The sequence below is a fragment of the Mastomys coucha genome, unplaced genomic scaffold (assembly GCF_008632895.1).
Source record: "Mastomys coucha isolate ucsf_1 unplaced genomic scaffold, UCSF_Mcou_1 pScaffold4, whole genome shotgun sequence".
NCBI classification, from domain to species: domain Eukaryota; kingdom Metazoa; phylum Chordata; class Mammalia; order Rodentia; family Muridae; genus Mastomys; species Mastomys coucha.
The window spans coordinates 44386038-44392765 of NW_022196910.1; the positions used below are offsets into that span (position 1 = coordinate 44386038).

The window sequence follows — 6728 nt, forward strand, 5'->3', positions numbered from 1 at the left end:
TTTTTTTTAAAGATTTATTTATTTATTATATGCAAGTACACCATAGCTCTCTTAAGACACTCCAGGAGAGGAGGACAGATCGATCTCATTACAGATGGTTGTGAGCCACCATATGGTTGCTGGGATTTGAACTCAGGTCCTTCGGAATAGCAGTCAGTGCTCTTAACCGCTGAGCCATCTCTCCAGTCCTCTTTTTTTTTTTTTTTTAAAGTTAAAAATTCCTTAATTTTTTATTCCTGGTACCACTACCACAATTTACAGGGCAATATACCTGATGAAATGAAAAGGAAAAAAAAAGACAAAGCTACAACAGATAAAAGAATCTCAGGAATGTACATCTAATTGACACTACATTGCATTAATCAATACCTGCACTTTTTGCAAACTGTGGCTACAGTAGTCCTGAACAAGAAGGGTTTCCTGTTTAAGCTACAGTGACTTTTCTGACTATGGATCATGGTTCCTTCTGTTGCAGATTTTTACAGTTCCTCTAATGCATTTGGGACAACTGTCTCAAAGTAACCTACAGCTTTCCTTACAACTCTTCACTTGCTCTCCTGCTAAAAACTGTAGCTGTTTCTGTTTTATTTGAAAACCTTCTGATACTATATCCACCACTTCCACTTCCATATCCATAGCCACCACCACAGGGATTGCCTGAGCTTCTTCCACCAAAACTGCTCCCTTTCATGGGTCCATAATTTGATTGTTGCTGTCCACTATAATTTCCAAAGCCGTTATAGTTTCCACCACCACCACCACCAAAATTTCCTCCTTCATTGTAACCATCATATCCTCCTCCTCCACCACCATATCCACCACCTTGGTTTCCACATTGCGGTCCACCACCTCCATAACCTCCTCTACTACTGTAACCAGGACCACCACCATAGTTGCCACCATCACCTCCAAATCCATTATATTCACCACCATCACCTCCATAACTACCTCTGCTGCCACCACCTCCACCACCATAGCCCCTCTTCCACCAAAGTTTCCTCCACCACCTCCAAAGTTTCCTCCAAGGCCCATAAAGTTGCCAGATCCACCTCCATGACCTCTGTGTGATCCACCACACTGCATCTCTTGTTTAGAAAGGGCCTTTTTTCACTTCACAATTATGCCCATTAATAGTGTGGTGTTTCTGAACAACAATTTTATCAACTGTGTCATGACCATCAAAAGTTACAAAAGCAAATCCTCTCTTTTTCTCACTCTGCCTGTCTTCCATAACTTCTATGGTTTCAATCTTGCCATACTTTTCAAGTAGTCTCTAGATTAAATTCTTCTGTATCCTCTTTAATACCATCAACAAAAATTTTCTTCACCGTTAAATGGGCACCAGGCTTTACAGAATCCTCTCTAGAAACAGCTCTCTTTGGTTCCACCACATGCCCATCAACCTTGTGTGGCTGAGCGCACATTGCAGCATCCACCTCAGGTCACAAAACCAAAGCCTCTAGAACATTTTGTTTGGGGTTCCCTCATTACCGCACGGTCTGTTAGTGTGTCCCATTTCTTAAAATGTTCTCTTAAGCTATCATCTGTGGCTTCAAAGCTCAGACCACCAATGAACAGCTTCCTCAGCCACTGTGGTTCCTTTGGATCCTGACTCCTCACCCTGGCGGTGGCGGGGTGATGGCCAGAGTCAGGCTGGGGGCGACTGGGTGGTGGTTTTACCTCCATTTTGAGACCAGACTTGCCTCTTCCAACTCGAGTTCAATATGGGACCATCTTTTCTTTCTTGACATAACTTTCTTGATATAACTAAGACCCAAATATTGAAAAAGATATCTGAAACTACTCGTTTTTAAAGCTCGTGGTAAGAGCAAAGTAGTAAAATTTCCTATTAGAGGGATTAAATTATAATCAATGTACACTGAAAAATTCAAAGTCCTAGCCTCTTGTACTGAAGCAGAGACAAAAATATTATACATAATATAAGGCTATTAGCCATTTTTTTTTTTTTTTTGATTTTTTGAGACAAACAGGGTTTCTCTCTGTAGCCCTGGCTGTCCTGGAACTCACTCTGAAGACCAGGCCGGCCTTGAACTCAGAAATCCAACTGTCTTTTGCCTCCCAAGTGTTGGGATTAAAGGCATGCATCACTACCGCCCGGCCGCTACTAGCTATTTTTAAAGGCAAAAATTTCTAATGATTACAAACTCACTAGAAGCAAAGTCTTTAAAATTACCAGGAGGTAGAGGGAAAAAACCCAACTTTTTAAGTACACAATAACTTTATATGAAGTAGGCGGCCAGATTGCAATACCTTTATAAATTTTACAGCCCAATTGACCTTCACAAATCTTGATTTTAAACTTTATTTTGAACAGTACCTGAATAGATTTAATGTCGTCTCATAAGAGGCAAGGAGAGTTGAGGTTTTGCTAGGCAGGGTTTGCAAAACAAAAGAAATGTCACACAAGCCTTGCTGAGGCCACTCTGTGCTTAGCATTATCTCAAATGTAAATATTTTTGTTACTTTGAGTATACTGCCTGCGTTTTGGCCTCTAGATTACACCTCCTGCAGTAAGGACAGATTCTAGAGGAGCAATTTTATTGTCTGTCCCTGTCTCTTTCTCAAGCTGATTTATACTTAAAACATTTTTATAACCTAGGTGCTTGAGAATGCATTGTTTGTACGTACTGTGATCTCCTGTAAGGTAAACACAGCTAGACTCTGATTGTTTGAGGGTCTAACTTCCACACAAAGATGACTATATCTAGATAAATCTGTCTTTGCTTTGTATGGCTGGATGGCTACAGAGAACTGCATTAGTGTTCTCATGAGACAATTGTGTGACCAAGGGAAACCCTTTATGAGAGCCTCTGAAAAATTTACCAGCTGTTTTTATTTCATAAATTTTTGCTGAGATGTCTTTTTTTAATCTTAGAGGCAAAATTTTGCTTTTACCACTGTATCCAATAAAGCTTATGTAAAAGGGGCATTGGGCCCATACTGGCCACAGGTGTCTTTAATTACTATTACTCTTGCAATCATTCTAATTACAAAATATAGGCGAGTTAAGAATCTTGAGCTTGCGATCAAACTGCAAATGAGAGATTAAAATTAAGTTTCAAGCTGTACTGTGGGAACTTAGCCGTTGATTGGACTCAGCGGGAGGCCAGTTCCCAAGAACCCAGAAACAAGAGAACCTAGATGACCTGGCCCAAGAACCCAGAAACAACCTGGCCCAAAACAATTGCCAAGTGGCTAGCCCGCCCCTGGACCCTAGCACGAGCCAGCACCAACTAGAAACCACCCCGTACCTTCCCCTTACCCCAGTCTTCCCTTTTGCCCCAGCAACTGCACAGGAATAAAAAGCTGCCTAAGACCTTGCTCGGGGCCAGACTCCTCTACCCCTGTGAGGGATATGAGTCTCACCCCAGCTAGCTGGAATAAAAAGCCTCTTGCAGATTGCATCAAGTCCGTGTCTTGGTGGTGTGTGGGGTCATCGCTCCCGGGATTTGAGTGTGGGGGTCCCTCTGGGAATCTCACACAAACTGCAGCCAATGGAACACTGGCAATTTTAACCATACCTTTTAAATTTCTTTTGTACTATTAAGTCATAACCATAACTTTTTGGAGAGCAGAACCCAATTTTAAATGATCTATTTTCTTTAAAACCAATACCAAAGTATTACTGTCAAGTTACAAAGTTTTGCCATCAATTATATATAAATGTATGAGAGTGCAACTTTTAATGCTTCAATAAAGAGACATTAGTTTATATCTTATCTCTTATACATCTAGTTTCTAGGATCAGAATTGCATAAAATATTATCTCAATTTAGAATATTATCTCAAATTAGAAGTATCTTTAGAGGCCTGGTTTCTTGGCTGGCTCATGCCACGTGTAGTTGTTAAAAATGACTCCAACCCTGAGTTACCATTTTTAAGCTAACTTTCTGTTACCAAAGTTACAACTTTTCACCATGCCCAATAACTTATAAGCCAATAATCATGCAGAGCATATTTATACCTTTAAGACTAGTCAGGAACCAAATGAAGTAGCTACACAAATCTTATAAGTGCCGACCAATCAAGGAATTTTTATTTTTTCTAGCTAAAATTTTAAGAGAAAAAGCACTTTGTCATTTATTGAACCCAATAATCACAATTGCAGAGGTTTTTCTAGGAAGAAACAACTGTTAGCTTATTTGCCTTAGGAATTAAACTTCCAACACTTTCTTAAAAGCAGCTTCTCAGCAGGACTTTCCTTTTTTTGTTAGACTCCTGTATAAATGTGGGGTGCAACTTAAATCAGCCTCCGCTGTGTACCCTGAGATTGAATCAAGAGCTGGATAGCCAGCAGATAGGTTTTTAAACATTTTTTTTTCTTTTTAACATGAAACATAGAACGATAATCATTCAGATGACAAGACAAAAACAGACATAAATTGACATGTAGACAGATTGGTGCACCGCCTATAACACAGAGAAGATAGAAGATTTGATGTAATCAAGACCAGGGATTTTTCCTGCAAGAGCCATCGAGAAAGCAAGACATTGCTCAGTCTCTCTGTCTCTAGGATAGCTCTGAAATCCATTTTCTTTCTCTTTTGATCTTTCTTTTTTTTTTTTTTTTTTTTTTTTTTTTTTTTTTTTCTTTTTCGAGACAGGGTTTCTCTGTGTAGCCCTGGCTGTCCTGGAACTCATTCTGTAGACCAGGCTGGCCTCGAACTCAGAAATCTGCCTGCCTCTGCCTCCCAAGTGCTGGGATTAAAGGCGTGCTCCACCACGCCCGGCTATGTCATTTGTTTGTATCCCTCTCCTTTATATATATTTGTTTTGTTTTTGTATTTTACTATTTTTATTTTATTTATGTCCTATTCCTCTCACCTAATGTAGTTCTTTGACTACAGACAATTGCCTACTTGAAGATTCCGATCCTAATCGTCACTGTCAACCCCTAAGTGAGATCAGCATCGGGCTAGTGCCATCTCAGCTTAGCTGGTATCCTCCTGCACCTACAGCAACACTTCCAAAAGATGAAATTAAGGCTAGTGCTAGCGTCAATACTTTAAGTTGCTTACCGTGTGGGATGGAATACCATTTTCTTCTGTTTTCTGCCGAGCTCCGCCCAAGACAGTGCTACCCTTTATTGATCTTCTTTTGTTCAAGTCCCACGTTTTCGGGTGCCACTTGTACCTGCCAGCAGCTACGCAAACCAGGTTCTTGAAAGAGAGGCAGGAGCCTGGGGAAAGTAGGGGAATTGGACTGCAAGAGAAATAACCAGACCAAGTCAAAAGGTTCTGACTAAAGTCCAAAGTGTATTTCAGAGTTTGAGAATATATAGGCAGGGAAACCCATCTCCCAGTAAGCCAGGATCTTGTGGCCTAATTAGCATATTGTTGTTCTGGCAGGTGAAGCAGCTTAGCAGGGCGTGGCTCCTAGCAGGAACTTCGGGAGAGGCAGAGAAATGGCGGGACAAAAGGGCTTTCTTTATCTCAGAAAACTCCACCCAAGTGGGCTAGCTGCTTTCTGGCAAGGACAAAGTCTGGTTCAGCCTGCTTGAGGCTGTGAGAGGTCACGTTGGCTTTCTCTATTTTTTGTTTGTTTTGAGACAGGGTTTATCTGTGTACCCCTGGCTGTCCTGGAACTCACTCTGTAGACTAGGCTGGCCTTGAACTCATACACAGTGATCCACCTGCCTCTGCCTCTGGAGTGCTAGTATTAAAGGTGTACTCTACCACACTAGGCCCGGCATTTCAATTCCTGATTGCTGTGTCCAGGGACAAAGATCACCTGACATAGCAGCTTCCTGCCTCCTGGGTTAGATAACTTCTTGTGGGAACAATCAGAAGAACTTAACCCTAGCCCACAGGTGGTATTTTAGTTGTCCCCATAATGCCTGGGTTGCTAGGAATTAGCACAAAATTTGGGTGTGCCAAATTCACGACCAGGGTATTTTCATTTGAAGACTTATGACCACTTTCTGGCCTTTTGATAACCAGTATATCTGCAGTTGGAACTCTTATTCAGCGAAAATTAGAAAAAAAGGAGGCGGAGAATTTCCTGCTCAGGTCTTCAGACCCCATCCTACCTGCAGACACCACCTACCTTTAATATGAGCTATAGTCTGCCTCCTGTGGCCCTTTGGGTCAGGAAACAGCTTACTATGGACAGAAATGATTTTTTCAACATATGCCAGAGGCCTGGGTAAACAGTTATTTCTACCATATTGCCAATACTGGACTTTCTAGCAAGCAAAAAACAAAAACAGAACAGGTTAGCATGCTGCAAATGTAATTAAGGACAAAGCATAAGCAGCAGCAGCCATGCTTTTGCTCTGATCCGGGTGCTGCTGCTCTGTCTGAGCCTGCCTTCTCTCTATGTGCCTGCCTCACTCTCCCTGTGCCTGCCTTTCCAAGATGTACTCATTCCCTTTGTTCTGTCACACCTACTTTGAAAGGCTGGAGAATCTTAGAATTTAGAATTTAAAATGAGGGCATTTAATAGAAATTATGTATAATATATAACCTTTACCTAAAAAGGGGCATGGAAAACCTCTGTAACAAGCCAAAAATGTGGAGTAGCCAGTTCCAGGAACTTGGCTAACTCAGAGCCTCAGGGCACTGGTTCCTGAAACCTGCCCCTCCGGATTGATCCACAATGAGGGCAGAACTAGAAATGCAGGTCTACTGGCTTACTAGCCTCTCCACCCTGCTGACCGATAGATAAAGATTACATTCCTAGAAGGAATATGTTCCCCTCCCTAACTG

At 41.5% G+C, this 6728-nt stretch overlaps 1 long non-coding RNA gene and 1 pseudogene across 1 annotated transcript in view; one reads left to right on the forward strand and one right to left on the reverse strand.

Annotated features, from left to right (window-relative positions):
- Positions 1 to 535: 535 nt before the first annotated feature.
- On the reverse strand, positions 536 to 1686 carry LOC116075929 (annotated as a pseudogene).
- A 4939-nt stretch (positions 1687 to 6625) lies between these two features.
- LOC116076110 overlaps positions 6626 to 6728 on the forward strand; it is a 4130-nt gene continuing 4027 nt past the window's right edge. Inside the window, exon 1 of the long non-coding RNA XR_004112817.1 lies at positions 6626 to 6642. This is a non-coding gene — a long non-coding RNA (uncharacterized LOC116076110). The remainder of the gene's footprint in view (positions 6643 to 6728) is intronic.